The sequence below is a fragment of the Microcaecilia unicolor genome, chromosome 7, assembly GCF_901765095.1.
Source record: "Microcaecilia unicolor chromosome 7, aMicUni1.1, whole genome shotgun sequence".
Taxonomy (NCBI): Eukaryota; Metazoa; Chordata; class Amphibia; order Gymnophiona; family Siphonopidae; genus Microcaecilia; species Microcaecilia unicolor.
The window spans coordinates 281,033,946-281,054,244 of NC_044037.1; positions in this window are offsets into that span (position 1 = coordinate 281,033,946).

The following is a 20,299-nucleotide window of genomic DNA, read 5'->3' on the forward strand; positions in this document are numbered from 1 at the left end:
CAGGACCACTCCTGACTCTAGAGAAACATTGAAAATGTCAGCCAGTGGAGTCGCTAGAACATCCTTAAGTTCCTTCAGTACCCTCAAATGTGTACCATCTGGCCCCATCGCTTTGTCCACCTTTAGTTTAGCCAGCTCCTCACAAACGTGGAGGGGCATAATCGAACGAAAACGTCTATCTCCATGGGCGTTTATCTCCGAGAACGGGTCCGTGAAGGGGCGGACCCAACCGTAGTTTCGCAAAAAGTAGACGTCCATGTTTTATTCGACAATTTGTGAGCTGGGCGTTTTTGCTTTTCAGCGATAATGGAAAATGAAAGCGCCCAGCTCAAAAACGAATAAATCCAAGGCATTTGTTCGTGGGAGGGGCCAGGATTCGTAGTGCACTGGTCCCCCTCACATGCCAGGACACCAACCGGGCACCCTAGGGGGCACTTTTACAAAAAAAAAAAAAAAAGGTAAAACAGCTCCCAGGTGCATAGCACCCTTCCCTTGTGTGTTGAGCCCCCCAAATCCCCCTCAAAACCCACTGCCCACAAGTCTACACCATTACTATAGCCCTAAGGGGTGAAGGGGGGCACCTACATGTGGGTACAGTGGGTTTGGGGGGGTTGGACGACTAAGCATTAAGCAGCACAATTGTAACAGGTAGGGGGGGATGGGCCTGGGTCCACCTGCCTGAAGTCCACCGCACCCCCTAACAACTGCTCCAGGGACCTGCATACTGCTGCCAGGGAGGTGGGTATGACATTTGAGGGTGAAAATAAAAAGTTGTGAAACATCATTTTTTGTGGTGGGAGGGGGTTAGTGACCACTGGGGGAGTCAGGGGAGGTCATCCCCGATTCCCTCTGGTAGTAATCTGGTCATTTAGGGCACTTTTTGGGGCCTTATTCGTGAAAAAACAGGGTCCAGGAAAAGTGCCCTAAATTCTAGCTACAAACGCATACTTTTTTTCCATTATCTGCGAAAGGCGCCCATCTCTGTTCGGGTGATAACCATGCCCCAGTCCCGCCTTCACCACGCCTCTGACACGCCCCCGTCAACTTTGTACGCTTCCGCGATGAAGTGCAGTTGAAAACGTCCAAGTTCGGCTTTCGATTATACCGCGTTATTCGTTTTTGTGAGATAAACGTCCATCTCCCGATTTAGGTCGGAACTTGGGCGTTTTTCTCATTCGATTATAAGCAGGATAGTCCTCTAAAAATTGTTCAGGGGCTACCACCCCTCCTTTCCTATTTGTGTTTGTCTTCTGTGGTCCTGTTCCTGGTCATTCAGCTGTGAACACAGAACAGAAATATTTGTTAAGGAATTCCGCCTTATCTTTACCAGCTTCTACATATTGCTCCCCTTCACCTTTGAGTCTCAAAATGACACTTTTGCACTTCCTCCTATCACTAACATATCTAAAAAAAATGTCTTGTACCCTCCCCTTCCCCCTTTTTTACTGTAGTGTATCTAGATTTTCGGAAAGCTTTTGACAAAGTTCCTCATGAGAGACTCCTCAGAAAATTAAAAAGTCATGGGATAGGAGGCAATATCCTTCTGTGGATTAGGAATTGGTTACTGGACAGATAACAGAGGGTAGTCTTAAATAGCCATTTTTCTCAATGGAGGAGGGTGAATAGTGGAGTGCCACAGGAATCTGTACTGGGACCATTGCTGTTCAACATATTTATAAATGATCTGGAAATCGGAACGAGTGAGGTGATTAAATTTGCATGACACAAAACTATACAAAGTTGTCAAAACACATGCAGATTGTGAAAAATAGCAAACTGGAACACTGGGCATCCAACTGGCAGATGAAATTTAATGTGGACAAACGCAAAGTGACGCATATTGAGAAGAAATAATCCAAATCATAGTTAACTGATGCTGGGGTCCACCTTAGGAGTTAGCACCCAAGAAAAAGATCTAGGTGTCATTGTAGACAGTACACTGAAGTCTTCTGCCTAGTGTGTGGCAGTGGCCAAAAAAGCAGACAGGATGCTAGGAAGTTTTAGGAAAGGGATGGAAAATAAAGACCAAGAATATTATAATGCCTCTGTATTGCTCCATGGTGCGAGCTCACCTTGAATATTACATTCAATTCTGGTCACCGTATCTCAAAAAAGATATAATGGAATAAGGTTCAAAGAAGCGCAACCAAAATGATAAAGGGGATGGAACTCCTCCAATATGAGGAAAGGCTAAAGAGGTTAGGGCTTTTCAGCTTGGAAAAGAGATGGCTGAGGGTGGATATGACTGAGGTCTACAAAATCCTGAGTGAATCGATTTTTCACTCTTTCAAAAAGTACAAAGACCAGGAGACACTCCATCAAATTACATGGAAATACTTTTAAAACAAATAGAAGGAAATATTTTTTCACTTGAAGAATATTTATTTATTTATTTATGTATTCATTCATTCTTATATCCTACAATTATCCAAAAACAAGTTTCAGTTCAATGTGGCTTACATTTAACAGTCAAGAGAGATTACATTGTTGTTATACAATTACAAGTAGTATGAAGAGTAATTAGTGGTATGATTAGCCAATCAATTTCTTGAAAAGATAGGTTTTTAGTTTATTTTTTCTGAACTGGAGATAGTGATGCTTGAGTTCCACCATTTGGAGCTCAGATAGCTAAATCCAGCTGTATAAGTGTCCCGTCTTCCGCCGGGACCAACAAGCACCTGCTCGCCGCTGGTACCAGTGGGCCATGGGTCCCGGGGCCGCCATGGATGGCTGGCCTTCGCCGCAGGTCCTCCGGTGGCCGGCTATCGCCAGCCAGTGGGGAGAGGCGGCCATTGCCTTCAGTCCAGCTACAGAGGATCGCCGGTTGTTCTCGCCTCGTTGCCGCCGATGGCCGGCTTTCCACTTCCGGGATGGAACCCCAGCAACATGGCACCGGCGGAGGATAGCCGGCATCTCTTCCGGTTGCGGGAGCAAGCAGGGGAAGCGGTGACTAGCGTCACCTCGGATTGGTTACCTGAAGACTCAACCGCAGGAAGCACCAGCTGGGGCCCCGCGCTAATGAGGAGGACTACTTAAGGAGCACTACTCCTCCTAGCCAGTGCTTCGGCTTCTCGTTCCTGAGAGCTCCGCATCGTTGGATGGAACTCTGTACCTTACTATCGGACATTGCCTGCTACTGATTCTCTTGACCGTCGCCTGCCTTGACCACTGCCTGCTACTGACTCTCCTTGACCGCTGCCTGCCTTGACCACTGCCTGCTACTGACTCTCCTTGACCACTGCCTGCCTTGACCACTGCCTGCTACTGATTCTCATTGACCGCTGCCTGCCTTGACCACTGCCTGCTACTGATTCTCCTAGACCGCTGTCTGCTTCTACCTCTGCCGCCGCCGTCCTCCTCGCCGGCGTGCCAGTTCCCCGGGACCTCGGTCCAGTTGACTTCCAGGAATCCAGAGCCGCACTGTCTGCGGGGCCTGTCCGCCCCCTGTTCCAGAAGCCCTGTAGGCTGACCGCACCTGGAGGCTCAACTTCCAGGGAACGGCGGCCTTCCCAGGCGAAGAGTGGGGGTGGGTCAGCTGTCCTCTGGAGAAGGAGGGGTTTACTCCGCCGTCTCCAAGGGCTCACACCAGCAAAGCTGCTCATCCTTTGGCGGAGCAAGACAATAAGTGGATTTGTAGGTTATGTTTCTGCATTTGGGTAAATTGAGCAGTAGGTACCCTCTGGTTCCTGGACATGCATTTCTTGGTGATAGTTCAGTCAAGTCTAACATGTAGTCAGGGGACATACGAAACAGAATTTTGAAAATGAACGTGCTAGTTTTAAAGAATAGTCTGGCCTTTATTGGGAGCCGGGGTAATATGACTAGCAGTGGAGTTACTCTGTTGTATTTTGACTTTTTGAATATCAGTCTTTCTGCCGTGTTTTGAACAGTTTGCAGTGATTTCAGCATGCTTTCTTTATATCCTATGTATACTGCGTTGCAATAGTCTAGTTGGGGTAATATTATTGATTGTACTATTAGATGGAATGTTTGTCTGGGAAAATAGTTTCTGATCCTTCTCAATTTCCATAGAGTTTTGAAACTCTTTGATGTGACTGTTGAAACCCAGTTTATTAGTGATAAATGTTTATAAAGAATAGTTCCCAATATTTTTAGTTGTAGTTCTATAGGGTAAGTTTTTTGGTCAATTGGGAAATTTTGGTAGGAAGTAGGATTGTGCAGTCTGGATAATACCAGGAATTTGGTTTTCTCTCTATTTAGTTTCATTTTGAAAGGTTTGGCCCAATTTCCCATGAGGTCTAGACCTTCTTTGACCTTGTCTGATATCTCTGTGATATTGTTACTAAGAGGTACATAGATAGTGACATCATCAGCATATATAAACGGGTTAAATCCCATGTTTTCCAGTTTTTTTCTGAGTGGAGCCATCATGATGTTGAACAGTACAGGTGATATTGGGGTACCTTGTGGTAACCCACATTCAGGGATCCAAGAGGCTGATAGCTGGTTGGACATCTTTACTAGATATGATCTGGTTCTAAAGAAGCCATTGATCCAAGCTGCTACTGTTCCACTGATTCCCATATTGTCTAGCAGGGTCATTAGTGCTGTGTGGTCTACTATGTCGAAAGCGCTCAACATATCGAATTGTAGTAGTAGAATTTTCTGACCTTGGCACATCAAGCTTCTGAATTTTGTGGTTATGACTGTCTCTATGCTGTATTGTGGCCTAAAGCCTGATTGAGAACTATGAAGAAGTGAGAAGTGCATCAAGTATTCCATTAACCCTTTAGTGTCCAATGTTCCCGTAATAAGCCATATGGGAACAGATTGATGGGAACATTGGACACTAAAGGGTTGTTATGCTTCTAAGCCCGCTATCGTTTTGGTCAGTAATGGTATTGAAGCCACTGATCTATAATTTGAAAGGTCACTGATCTTATTAGTGGCATTTTTAGGGATTGGAGTGAGTATAATGTTAGCCTTATCAGAGGGGAAATGACCATTCGAGAACATGTATTCTATGTGTTCTGTGAGGCATTTCATAAACCAATTTGCTGGCAGCTGACTAGTAGACAGTTAGCATGTACATATTTTGTTAGCAGTGTTTTGACTGAGTCAGCTGTGGGTATTTTAAAGGAGGGCCAGATTCTGTCTGCCTTGATATGATCAGTGTTGGTTTCGTGCTCTTGTAGGAAGTCTGTGAGGGATGTTTGTGGTGAGGCAAGATTTGATCTTATTTTTATTATTTTTTGTTCAAAATATTATGTGAGCTTGTTCTCCATTGGTGGTGTTTCATTTGATGTTAGTATATTTTGGATGTTTAATAGACTAGTCATGAGTTCATATACTTTCTTTGTGTTTATTTTTATTCATTTTTTATTAATTCTTTTATCTCACTATTATCCAAAAACAATTTTTGGTTCAAAGTGTCTTACAATTTACATTTTGGTAGAGTTACAATAGTGTTATGCACTGTTGAGAGGGCATCTTTAGTTCATGTGGTTATTCATAGAGTTTTTGAAGAGATAGATTTGAAGAGGAAACGGTAGTGGTAGCTTTTGTGTTCAGTTGTAGAGTTTTGGTGATGTTTATTCATATCGTTTTTGAAGAGGTAGATTTGAAAGGGGTTCTGGACTCACATATTTGCCATAGTATTCTGTTTTCGCTCTTATGTTGTGTTTGTACGTTCTTAATGATGCTCTCCATATACTTTTGTTCATGTCTGACTTGTTTTTGGACCAATTTCTTTCCAATTTCCTGCAAAGTTTTTTCATCTTTAGTAGCTCTTCAGTAAACCAGGGGTGTGGTTGTTTTTTATTTCTTGTTTTCGTTTTTAGAGGTGCTATTTTGTTCAGTGTGTTTTTGCTTAATTCGTCCCAGTTCCCTATGAAGTGGACGTTATTGGGTGAAAAGTCTGTTTGATCGTTCTGTGCTGCTAGCCAGAAGCTATTGTTATCCACCTTTCCTCTAGTTATGAAGTTGTGAGGTATTCCTGGTTCTCTATTTTTGTCATTTTCTTTCAATTGAAGTGTGAATGTGAGTTTTCTATGGTCTGACCATTTCTTCACAGTTATGATTTTCTAGTATATGGTTATTGTTAATTGAGAACTTGTATGCTAGTATATCTAACAGATGACCTTGGATGAGGTAGCTTGTGGTATTTTGAGGTTCCACTGGTTCAGGAAGGTAATTACGTTTCTGATGTTAGAGTCGTGATGTTTTTCTAGGTGCAGATTGATACCTCCTAGAAGGAGGACATCAGAGAGGTTTGTACATATATTTGATATGAAGTCAATAAAGTCATCGTGAGCATTATACCAACTTCCTGGAGGACGGTAGAAAAGGATGCAACATAGTGGGCCGGTTAGTGTTGCTTCAGAGATTTTTGCATGTTAAAATTTCAGTTTCTGGGGATCTGTGTTCAGCAACAAGCTCTACTGTGAAGAAGGATTTGTATATTGCTGCAACCCCACCTCCTTTCTTTTTGGTTCTGTTGATATGTATTATTTTAAAACCTGGTGGGCATATGTCGATTAGTACTGGGTTGTCTTTGAGGCGTAGCCATGTTTCAGTTATAAATAGAAAACCTAGTTCAGTTTCAATCCAATCTCTGATTTCAGCTGCCTTATTTACTACTGCTGATCTTGCATTTACATAGCCTATAGAGATGGGAACATATGTGTCATTTTTTATATTGCTGTGTTTTATAGTTTGCAGTTGCCTACGTGTTGTGTCTTTAATGGATTTATGTTCAGTTTGATTTTTATTCAGATTTGTCTTTCTACTGTTGGTTGGTATGTTGTTCTCTGGTTTGTTTTGAGATTTGCATTGTGGTTCTTCTAATTGGTAGTAAGAACGTCGTGTGGCAGAGATAAGTACCAGGATTTTGTTTCATTTGTTTAGGGTGGCTGTTTGTAGTCTGGTTATCCATAGTATTAAGAGGTAGTGGAAGAACCATGCCTATTTTGTTAGCCATTTTGATCGCTGTGTTTTTTTTTATCGTGAGCAAGTGAGCATAAAAATTTATTTAGGTATAAAATTTATACTTAAGATAGTTTCAGATAATCTAGGTGTGTGGAGTGAGGCTCCCCAATGGACCTGGTTCACCTTCGCAGAGTGTTCTGTGGAAGGACGGGACACTGGTTCCCCTCAGCGTTTCCTCTCTATGCTTGTCAAGTTTGAACCGACTGGCTGAATAACGGCTGTATAACTCAGCGGTTTCCCGTTGTTGCTGCTGAGCTTCCTTCTGCAGTGGGGTGATCTCGTACACTCCTGTAGGGGTCTCTCTGCTCTTTTGCATTGCTCTCTGGGTGTCTTGCATTGGTGGAGCTCCCATTCGGACAGTCTTGAGAGGGGGGAGGCGCTGCTTCAAACATGATCGCATCCTCGGGCCACTCGGTTTCACCACCTACAGCCGTGCAGGTCTATTTCGGCTGTAATTTCCTGTAGGGATCCACTCTGTTCAGTCATGGTGCTCTCCAGGGGCCTTGCTGTGGTGGAGCATCCGTTCAGGCAGGCTTGAGAGATGGAGGATGCGCGGCTTCTACACCATCGTGTTCTCGGGCTGCTCAGTTTCCCTACTTACAGCTGTGCAGGTCCCTGTCTTTCAGCTGCAACCTTGGTTGTTAACCTGGGTCCAAATTGGAGATGTTCACCAGGGAGGACTATGCAGATGCTCTCATCTGTCAGCCAGATCGCCTTCGCAGCTGTCGCAGTCTGGGGTGCCTCTCTGATCGGCTTCAGGTGCCTGCGATTGAGATTGCCAAGCAGGGGCATCGATCTTCCCCTTCTCTTTGACAAAGATAAAGGGATGGGACCGTAGCAGTCACAGACACTGGGTGATTTGTCCTGCCTGTTTTGCTGATCACTGCCATGCTGCCTGTCTCCATGTGCTGTGCCTGCTCAACCTCCGAGTAACAGAAGACTCAGGTTATCACAACTATCCCGCAGCTTCTGTTAAGCTCTGGAACTCATTGCCAAGGATGTAGTAACAGTAGTTAGCATATCTGGGTTTAAAAAAGGGTTTGGACAAGTTACTAGAGGAAAAGTCCATAGTCTGTTATTGAGATGGACATGGGGGAAGTCACTGCTTGCCCCAGGATTGGTAGCATGGAATGTTGCTACTAATTGGGTTTCTGCCAGGTACTAGTGTCCTGGATTGGTCACTGTTAGAAGCAGGATACTGGGCTAGATGGACTATTGGTCTGACCCAGTATGGCTATTCTTACGTTCTTTTATTTACTTTCCTTACAAAAAAGTTTGTTGTTCCTTTCAGTTTTGTCCACTGCGTTCCAACTTCTTCCAGATGTTCCCATCCAGACAGCAAGTCCTTGAGGTAATCCTCCATCTGAATAAATTTAGTTTTTTTGAAGTCTAGAAACTTCATTTTTGAATAAACCCTCTCCATACCTATCTTAATATTAAACCATACCATCTGGTGATCACTGGATGCCAGATGATCACGTACTATAACATCAGAAACACTCTCCCCATTAATAAGCACTAAGTCTAGTTTAAGCCAGCCCAAAAACGGATATTCAATGCTGGTCACCAAAAACAGCCTGGCCTTGACTAACCAGGCTCAGCAACGATCGCGGGACTTAGCCGGCCTGCCTCCCGCGGGCTATTGGCCAGGTAGAGGTTAATGTTAGGTAGAGGTCTGATTAAGGACCTAACCATAGACATGGGTCACAACAATATACATTTTGAGTCTCTCTCTTTTCTCATATGTTGTCTAAAAGTAATGAAATAATAAAAATTTTGAATAACCTAGAGAAAGAGAACAACAGTCATTTAAAGGTTTGATATTTTGCCATTCCCAAATTATCCTGACGGTTTGCAATTAAATTAACATAAAACTGCAAATTAAAAAGAAAAATCAAGTTAACACAATTACTAAAACAGTGACCAACAAACCATAATACAGCACACACATAAGAGAATACTAAAATTACAAACCTTCAATCAAAAATAAGCAGAAGACTAGGAGACTGGGCATCTTAATGTTGGGTGAAATTTAATGCGGACAAGTGCAAATTGATGCACATAAGGAAAATTAATCCCAACTACTGTATAAGTACAACATGTTGCATTCTGAGTGTTACCCAAGAAGAAGCTCTTGGAATCCTAGAAATGGGAAAGAAGGGCAACATCTGGACGCTGTGTATCAGTGGCGTAGCCAAGGGTGGGCCCGGGTGGGCTCAGGCCCACCCAGTTTCAGCACACCTATGATGTGGCTGGCAGGGATTCCCAAGCCCCACCAGCTGAAAACTTCCAACCACTGTATCTCTTGCATACTTTGTAAATAGCAGATCTTCACCTGCAGCAAACAGCGACTGATATGTACCGCTAGCTCCAGCCCCTCAGCCTTCCCTCTGACATAGTCCCGCCTATGCGGAAACAGGAAGTTGCATCAGTGGGAAGGCTGTGGGACCGACATAAGCAAAGTGTAGTAGTTCCTTCTCGTTGCTGGTGAAAATCTGCTAATTAAAAGGAATGCGGGAGAGGGGGGATGTTTGAGAGACCATATGGCATGCAGGCAAGAGGAGAGACCAAATCACCTGTGGGATGGGGCGGGGTTCTTCTGCCCACTCATCTTGGGCCCAGGCCCACCCAAAATTGGGTGTCTGGCTACGCCCCTGTTGTGTATACTAATGCCCGTAGTATGGGAAATAAAGTTCTGGATCTAGAGGCTACGATGGAAAATGCTGACTTGGATTTAGTGACAGCCATTTAGATGTGATTCACAGAGAACCATGACTGGGATATAGATAAAGGATATACTGGCCTCTAATCTACTCAAGAAGGGCTGAGTAGGAAAAAAGGGAAGAAGAGTGGTATTATATGTTAAAGATAATATTAAAGTGGCAGAATTGCAGGACTTAGATTTTATTTTTATTTGTTACATTTGTACCCCGCGCTTTCCACTCATGGCAGGCTCAATGCGGCTTACATGGGGCAATGGAGGGTTAAGTGACTTGCCCAGAGTCACAAGGAGCTGCCTGTGCCTGAAGTGGGAATGGAACTCAGTTCCTCAGTTCCCCAGGACCAAAGTCCACCACCCTAACCACTAGGCCACTCCTCCACTGTTGCTACTATTTGAGATTCTACATGGAATGTTGCTACTATTGAGATTCTGTTGCTACTATTTGAGATTCTACATGGAATGTTGCTATTCCACTAGCAACATTCCATGTAGAGAAGTCAGCCCTTGCAGATCACCAATGTGGCCGTGCAGGCTTCTGCTTCTGTGAGTCTGACGTCCTGCACGTACATGCAGGACGTCAGACTCACAGAAACAGAAGCCTGCACAGCCTTCTACATGGAATGTTGCTAGTGGAATAGCAACATTCCATGTAGAATCTCCAATAGTAGCAACATTCCATGTAGAATCTCCAATAGTAGCAACAGAATCTCAACAGTAGCAACATTCCATCTAGAATCTCCAATAGTATCTATTTTATTTTTGTTACATTTGTACCCTGCGCTTTCCCACTCATGGCAGGCTCAATGCGGCTTACATGGGGCAATGGAGGGTTAAGTGACTTGCCCAGAGTCACAAGGAGCTGCCTGTGCCTGAAGTGGGAATCGAACTCAGTTCCTCAGTTCCCCAGGACCAAAGTCCACCACCCTAACCACTAGGCCACTCCAGCATTGTGGGTTAATCTGAAAGGCAGGAATGGAACATCTGTTTACAATTGTGTCACATACAGACCTCTTTTTCAGGCAGAAGAAGTGGACAAAAATTTACTTGAAGACATTCACTATATTGATATGAAAGGGGGAATATTACTGACAGGCGATTTCAATATGCCACTTGTTGACTGCCTAAAAGTGGGGAGATCCTGGATTCTCTATAGGGAGAAGGATTCCAGCAACTGGTAATGGAACCCACACGGAAGGGGAATAATCTAAGAAAATATTTCTTCGTGGAAAGGGTGGTGGATGCACGGGGTGGTTTCTGTTTTGACCACCTGCAGTGCACTATCCTTGTATCGTCTTTGGCATGCTGTTCTTGGATGGTGTTCTTCAAAGTTGCCAGGAGTCCCAACAACAAGCTCTGTCCACCAGTGTGACATCATCTTTGAGTGCAGACTGCTTAAAATCACACCAGTTCTTAGGCTAGAAAGTTCTAGTGGTTTGTGCATTTACCATCACAGGTGGACTTATCTTTATATCATCTTTGGCATGCTATTCTTGAACAGTGTTCCATAAAATGGCTAGCAGTTCCAGTAACAAGCTCCACCCACCAGGTTGACATCATCTTTGAGTGCAGACTCTTTAAAAATTGCACCAGCTCTGAGGCACACTGCCGAAGGGGCCTTCCTAAGGGGTGTGTTCTGTTCCTTAGTGTGCCCCTTTAGTGTAAGCATCTTTGCGGACAACTTTATGGATGATCTGGGGAATATTGGAGTAACGTTGGTCTCAGATGTATTGTTAAGACATAAATGTATTATATTATGATTTGTAGTAAGGAAAGATGGCTATGATATCTAGAATTTTGATATTATCATATTGTTATTTAGCTTGCAAAACTAAGACCTGGCTTATTGAAAATGAAAGCCCAAGACTAAATTTTTAATTTCTTCCCCTCTCCCATGTTACAAGTTATTACTTTGCCCAAGGATAGGTCAGAAGGAGGAGTTATGATTATACACATGGTTGAAAGTTTGTTTAATTCAGACCAGTGGCGTAGCCACAGGTGGGCCTGGGTAGGCTAGGGCCTACCCACTTAGGGCTCAGGCCCACCCAACAGTAGCACATGTTTAGCGGTAGCTGGTGGGGATCCCAAGCTCCACCAGCTGAAGACTTCCCCCTGATGATAACAAAAATGCTACTCTCCATGATACTGGCAACTGCGGATGCTCAGTTTTCAGCACATGCCTGCTGCAGACTGCCAAGGTGGAGAGAAGCATTTTCCCACCAGCTGAGATCTTTTTTTGGTGGGAGGGTGAGAACACTTGGTGCCCACCCACTTCTTGCCTAGGCCCACCCAAAATCTGCTGTCTGGCTACGCCCCTGATTCAGACTCATTCAGGATCAGGTTTAGAATATAAGATCTACTATAATAAAACTCACCCTCAACGTTCTGAAGACAACGTTCTGAAGTCACTCAGTCACTCACTGAAGGGTTCATGGATTCATGGTGGTGAAGCCAGAACACTGACCATGTCTCTCAGCCCCGCCCTCGCATGACGGACCAATCAGAAAAAACACCCTCAACATTCTGAAACACAAAGGACCATCACAACATCGTTCCCAGGCAACACTAGGCAACGTAAGACGGACCAATCAGAGGAAACTACGTGACAATAAGGGAGGAGCATTCCACAGCAGAATGGCTCATTATCTGTGCAGCACGGAGAGCACAGAACCACCGCTGGAACGAGAGAAGAATATTCCTGCTGTGGGTATGTGCAAAAATAGACTGGGGGGGGGGGGCGGGGGAAATTTTTAAATGCCTAATGCCAGTACTGAAGAGTGCCAGAGGGCCTATAGCACAGACTATATTTGGGATCGCTTGACATGGAGTCAGAGGAGCCGGAAAACAACGTGCCCGTCACCATCTGGGACAAGGACAAGCTGCGGTCCAGCTGGAAGGATTACCTGCGACCCAGCCAGCAGCAAACAGCGACCAAGGAAGGGGGAGGAGTACTCCTTCCCTGCCTAGGAATCGCTGGAGACTGGCTGCCAAACTAACGAAACAACCGCACACCGATGCACCACCTCCATCATTAGAAAGGCATCCACTCTTTTTTCAACAGAAATGCAAACTAATAATACAAAACAAACAAAGAATACATGGTTTCTCAGGTGGCAGCAGGTAACTTCCCACCCCCTTCCTCTTCCCCTTTTGCCGAAGCGGCCAAGGACGTGCCCAACCATCCCCAGCCTCAGGCAAGCTGTCTCCCACCTCGGGGATTCCCTGAGCACCCAGAAAAAGACGGCGCTGATTCCTGCAGCGCATAAATGTTCCAGCATTCCCCTGCAGCCGGCCTGAAATGGACCAAACATACCGGATCACCCCCCCCGACGGCCCGAGACCGTGCTCTTCTCCCTTCTGCCAACTTAAAACAACCATCCCCGTCCTCAGGCAAGCCGTCACCCACCTCCAGGATGGCGCTGCTTCCAACAGCACATTTCTCTTCCAGCATTCCCCTACAGCAGCCCTGAAACAGCCAAAAAATACCGACAGACAAAGAACGTGCTCCTGTACCTTCTGCCCATCTAAAACAACACTGCTGCCTCAGCACAACACAAAAAAAAAAAATGGAAAAAAAAAAAACAACACTCAACAAAGGCTGACCCCCCTACAACCACATTTACATTTCACCAACAGAAAGACCCCCCTCCACAAACCTCCTTGACAGACAAAACCACACACACACACACAATACAACAGAAACACACCCTCAAAGCCACACACCAATCCAACCCACTTTGCCAGCACAGCACATCCTCCAACCCCCAAGCAAAAAACAAAATAAAACAAAAAAAGACACACATCAACAATCTGCACACACACCGCACCCTCACACACACACACACACACACAAAATAACTCTGTGACACATACACACACACACAAAAAAAACCACATGCTAGCACCCGTTTCATTGGTTTCGGAAACGGGCCTTTTTTACTAGTATTTAATATTAGTGCATCTTCTGAGCAAAACCAGTAGGCATCCTTTTATTTATTTACTAGTAAAACAGGCCCGTTTCTGACACAAATGAAACGGGCGCTAGCAAGGTTTTCCTCGGATTGTGTATGTTTGCGAGAGAGAGAGAGTGTGTGTGTGTGTGAGAGAGAAAGTGTGTGTGAGAGATGGAGTGTGTGTGTGAGAGAGAGAGAGAGAGAGAGAATGAGTGAGAGACAGAGAGAGTGTATGTGTGTTTGTGTCAGAGAGAGAGAGAGAGTGTGTGAGAGACAGAGTGTATGTGTGCGTGAGAGTGAGTGTGTGTGAGAGAGAGGGACAGAGTGTGTGAGAGTGTATGTGAGAGACAGAGAGTGAGTGTGTGTGTGTGGGGCTCCGAGTTCGATGACCCCCTCCTTCCCTCCCTCCCTCTCCTCCCCTCTGAGTTCCAGGCCCCCCTTCTGTCCGAGGTGCAGGCCCCCCTCCCTCCCTCTCTCCTCCTCTCTCTCCTCCCCTCCGAGTTCTTGGCCCCCCCTTCCCTCCGAGTTCCATGCCCCCCTCCCTCTCCTCCCCAGCGTGTTCCATGCCCCCCTTTCCTCGGAGTGTGTATGTTTGAGAGAGAGTTTGTGGGTGAGAGATGGAGTGTGTATGTGAGTGTGAGAGAGAGAGAGAGAGACAGTGTGTGTGTGTGTGTGTGTGTGTGTTTGTGTCAGAGAGACAGAGAGAGAGAGAGAGAGAGAGAGAGAGAGAGAGAGAGAGAGTGTGAGAGACAGAGTATGTCTATGAGTCTGAGTGTGTGAGAGAGAGTGTGTGTGAGAGAGTGTATGTGAGTATATGTGAGAGACAGAGAGTGAGTGTGTGTGTGTGTGAGAAAGTGAAGCCTTCAAGCCTTGAAGCATTTGTGCGCTCTGTAAGGCTCCATGTCCTCAACTGACGACACGTAGTTGCGGAACATTGCAGGAATGCTTCAAGGCTTGAAGGCGTCACTTTCTCGGCTTCAGAATGTTGGAGGTGCGTTTTATTATATAGGATTTGTAGCATTTGTATCCCACATTTTCCCACCTATTTGCAGGCTCAATGTGGCTTAGTTGATCATTCCCCCACTAGAACTACCAATACACTTGAATTGCTTCTGGAATTAATCATGCAATCCTGTTAAGAGTTTCAGAGAATTTTATTGTTGGATGATTTTAATTTCCATTTTGATGATTTTTCTGATGTTTATGCGATATGGGGGTCTTTTACAAAGGCGTGAAAGGATCTATGTGCATCCAGCGCATGCCAAATCGGCGTTACTGCCTGCTACCACGTGCCCCAGATGGTAAGTCTGAATTTCGCACCCGCCGAAAACACACGGTAGAAAATATTTTCTACCGTGGGGTGCCTACCTGGCAGTAAACAGCAGTTGGTACACACTGCATGCTTACCACCCAGGTAGTGCGTGAGACCTTACTGCTAAGTCAATGGGGTGGCGGTAAGGTTTCAGGCTGAAAATGGACGTGGGCTGGTTTTCAGATATTTTGAAGTAGACTTTTCAAATGCGTTATTATAATCATATTTTTACATGTACGTCTGGATGGGTGTATTTGTCCTTCTGTCTTTACTTACTAGCCCTAATTTCCATTGCCGTTGTGTTTTTAGACCATTTTGTTAGTCTTCATACATTTGTGAAGATGTTTTGTTTTTAACTATTTTGCTTTTAATTGTTTTTAATTATTTTTGTGTCACTTCTATATTTGATATATATATGATTTTGTTATATATATATATATATATATATACACACACATATATATGTATAAGTTTGTATACACTTTGATATATTATGTTTCTGTTTGGTTTTAGACCCCTGAAGAAGGCCAGTTGGCCGAAACACGGACCGTGTAGGGTCCTAATAAAATTCTTTTGGTGCTCTTACTCTTGGCGATTTGTATCTGGTCTATCTTGGCTATCTTCCGTTCTCTTTGTTGTTTCTGGTTTTCATTTTGCCACACATTGATTTTCTGGCCTATTAAAATAATCCCTTTTTCCCAGACGCAGTACAATAAGGGGCCGACGCACGCCAAAAACACATGCCCAACACACTGCCACAGGTCAGGTTTTGGCATGCCTTTGTGAAAGGGCCCCTAAACGCTAAAGACACCCATATATTCCTAGCGTTTAGTACGTGCTTTTAAGTGCGCGCTAAAAATGCTAGTGTGCCTCAGTAAAAGGACCCCTATATTTTAAAGACTCACTATTACGTTTTGGTTTTCAACTGCAAAATCATTTACGCACATATGGCGCAGGCCATATATTACATGACTTGTTGACTGCTGACAATCATATCATTGTGAGCTAGATTTTAATTTGGTTCTCTCTGATGTTACCAAGAGGGGCATTTTTGAAAGGGACGTCCAAATTGCGATTTGGACGTCCTTGCAAAACGGTGAAATCTAGGGGCGGGGAAACCCGTATTTTCGAAACAAGATGGATGTCCATCTTTCATTTCGAAAATACCGTCAGGGACGTCCAAATCCTTAAATTTCGCCATCCCTAGATTTGGACATCCCTAGACATGACCGTTTCTGATTTTCGGCCATTTTCGAAACCAACGACATTCATGTCAGAAACAACCAAATGCAAGCATTTATAGTGCACTGGTCCCCTTGACATGCCAGGACACCAACTGGGCACCCTAGGGGGCACTGCAGTGGACTTCATAAATTGCTCCCAGGTACATAGCTTACTTACCTTGTGTGCTGAGCCCCCAAAACGGCACCTAGATGTGGGTACAGTGGGTTTGTGGTGGGTTTTGGAGGGCTTGCTGTTTCCTCCACAAATGTAACAGGTGGGGGGGATGGGGCTAGGTCCGCCTGTCTGAAGTGCACTGCACTCACTAAAACTGCTCCAGGGACCTGCATACTGCTGTCACGGACCTGAGTATGACATCTGAGGCTGGCACGACATATTTTGAAAGATGTTTTTGAGGTTGGGAGGGGGTTAGTGACCACTGGGGGAGTAATGGGAGGTCATCCCCGATTCTCTCCGGTGGTCATCTGGTCATTTCAGGCACCTTTTTGTGCCTTAGTCGTAAGAAAAATAGGTCCAGGTGAAAACGTCCATGTGCTCGTCAGGGACGTCCGTGTTTTTTTCGATTATGGATCAAGGACGTCCAAGTGTTAGGCACGCCCAAGTGCCGCTTTTGCTACGCCTCCAACACGCCCCCTTGAACTTTGGACGTCCTTGCGACGGAGTGCAGTTGGAGACATCCTAAATCGGGTTTCAATTATACCGATTTGGACATCCCTGGGAAAAGGACATCCATCTTCCGATTTATGTTGAAAGATGGATGCCCTTCTCTTTCGAAAATGAGCCCAAAAGTGTTTTAAATCAAAACAATTTGATAAATGGGGAACAGGGAAGATTGATAGAGAACTTTTTACACAATTATCTACTCCAATTTGTAGACAATTAATGAGGACAAATGTTGTTACTATGGTGAAAGACTAGAATAGTGAGCTGAGTCAGTTGGCCAGGTCGCTTTTATAAAGTGGTTTAGGGATAGAACAGTCTCACCTCCATGATTTACTAAGGAGCTGGGATTGTCGAAGAGTGAACGTAGTAAGTTAGAAGATCTCTGGCATAGTTCTCAGTTTCCAAAGATAAGATGAAATGGAAAGAAAGAAGAAATACTTGCCCCCCCCCCCACCCTATTTCCAAATCCATGTAGCAATGCTGACACAGTCCATTCAATGGGGGTCTTTTACTAAGCTGCGCTGTTTTTAGCTCGTGGTAGAAATCAGCTGGCGGTAAACGTAAAGATGCCTATGGGAATATGATGGGCGTCTCCGCATTTACCACCAGCTGATTTCTACCGAAAGCTAAAAACGCTACCGCGGTTTAGTAAAACACCCCCAACGTGAATGGGCTATGTCAGCATTAGCGCACCGGCAGCCGCTAGCGTGGCTTTGTAAACAGGGGGATCGGTTAACTAAAAAAAATATATTATTAGATGAAAATTAAGCAAAGTTAAAACAAATCTAGGTATTTTTTTTTCCAAATAGATAATTATTGGTTTAATATTCCTCCTTCTCAAGAAATTGGAGAAGGTCCCTCTGCCATTAAACTAGCAGAATACTCTGAACAAAAAAAAAAACAATTTCCAGTATTAGAGGACAGTTCTTGATGGATGGGGTGAGTAAACAACAAGAAATTCTAACTGATCGGATCTGGACAGAATTTACTCCAGTTTCTCTGGTTGACTTAAATTAGTTAAGAGGTTTGGAAAAGGCTATTGTGCCCTTGAGCCGTGTCCTGCAGGTTTATTGAAGCAACCTTCTTCTGAGGGTTCGCTTTGCTTGGCCTCTTTCATAAGTCTGGTGTTGAAACAGGGTTGCTTTCCAGCATCTCCTTGGTCTGATCATACTTCGTCCTGTTTTGAAGGATTATATTACCTCCTGCTGAAACTATCGACCAATTGCTAGTATTCCATTCTTACCTAAAAATGATTGAGCCCATTGCGGCTTCTCAATTGCAGAAGTATCTTTGTTTTTTGTTTTTTTTTTAATTTGCTTGACCCTAAGGCAGCATTATGGATGCAACTGGAGCTGGTGTCTGCATATCAGTGTCCCTTGTCCCCTCTCTTGTAGGTTATATTCGTGTACCTTGTCCTGTGCTGCAGGTTAAAATGTTTGTGTATTCCTGTCCCTCTCTAGCAGGTTATAATATTGGGATCCCCTGTTTGTCTCCTGCAGGTTTCAATATTGGTGTATTCCATCCCCCTCCTGCAGGTTAAATAATATTGGGATTTCTTGCCCATCTCTTGCAGGTTATAATATTGGTTCATCCCGTCCCCCTCTTCCAGGTTATATAATGTTGGATTTTTTTTGTCTCTTTCCTGTAGGTTATACTGTTGGTATCCTTTGTCCCATCCTATATAACCTATAATGTTAGTGCTCTCGGCCCCTGTTCTTCAGGTTATAAAGTTGGTGTTTCCATTTCTCTCCTGAAAACTATAATGTTGGTGCATCCTGTCCGCGATACTGTACAATGTCGAGGTTCCCTGCTCCCATCCTTCAGATTATAATGTTGATGCTCTCTGTTCCTCTCCTGCATGTTACATAGTATTGATGTCCCTTGTCATGTCCTGCAGATTATTTTGGTGCCTCCTATCCCTCTCCTATGAGTTATAATGGTGCCCTGTCCTTGCCCTGCAGATTACAATCCAGCTTATAATAGAAAAAGAAAAACGCCTATATTGCGACCCAAATCGGGAGATGGACGTTTATCTCACAAAAACGAATAAAGCGGTATAATCGAAAGCCGAATTTGGATGTTTTCAACTGCACTCCGTCGCGGATGCGGACAAAGTTGATGGGGGCGTGTCAAAGGCGTGGTGAAGGCGGAACTAGGGCGTGGTTATCGGCCGATCAGAGATAGGCGCCTTTCGCCGATAATGGAAAAAAAATATGCGTTTTTTAGCGAGAATTTAGGGCACTTTTCCTGGACCCTGTTTTTCCACGAATAGGGCCCCAAAAAGTGCCCTAAATGACCAGATGACCACTGGAGGGAGTCAGGGATGACCTCCCCTGACTCCCCCAGTGGTCACAAACCCCCCTCCCACCACAAAAATATGCCGTTTCACAACTTTTTATGTTCACCCTCAAATGCCACACCCACCTCCCTGGCAGCAGTATGCAGGTCCCTGGAGCAGTTGTTAGGGGGTGCAGTGGACTTCAGGCAGGTAGACCCAGGCCCACCCCCCCCCCACACCTGTTACACTTGTGCTGGTAAATGGGAGCCCTCCACACCGCCCCCCAAACCCACCGTACCCACATGTAGGTGCCCCCCTTCACCCCTTAGGGCTATAGTAATGGTGTAGACTTGTGGGCAGTGGGTTTCGAGGGGGATTTGGGGGGCTCAACACACAAGGGAAGGGTGCTAAGCACCTGGGAGCTCTTTTACCATTTTTTTTGTTTTTGTAAAAGTGCCCCCTAGGGTGCCCGGTTGGTGTCCTGGCATGTGAGGGGGACCAGTGCACTACGACTCCTGGCCCCTCCCACGAACAAATGTCTTGGATTTATTCGTTTTTAAGCTGGGCGCTTTCATTTTCCATTATCGCTGAAAACCAAAAACGCCCAGCTCACAAATTGTCGAATAAAACATGGACGTCTATTTTTTCCCAAAATACGGTTCGGTCCGCCCCTTCACGGACCCGTTCTCGGAGATAAACGCCCATGGAGATAGACGTTTTCGTTCGATTATGCCCCTCCACATGTCCCTTTTCCCGCTCCTGGAGGTTATTATGTGAATGATTACTACTACTACTACTACTATTTAGCATTTCTATAGCGCTACAAGGCGTACGCAGCGCTGCACAAACATAGAAGAAAGACAGTCCCTGCTCAAAGAGCTTACAATCTAATAGACAAAAAATAAAGTAAGCAAATCAAATCAATTAATGTGAACGAGAAGGAAGAGAGGAGGGTAGGTGGAGGCTCAGTCCACCAATAAGAGTCAACCTCATCAATGATGTCACAATGGCTTGATTGCCTGATACTTGGCTCACTTCTGATATTGTGATGTCATAAGGGAAAGGGGGAAAGGGAAATGGGACATGATATACCGTCTTTCTGAGGCTTTTGCAACTACATTCAAAGCGGTTTACATATATTCAGGTACTTATTTTGTACCAGGGGCAATGGAGGGTTTAGTGAC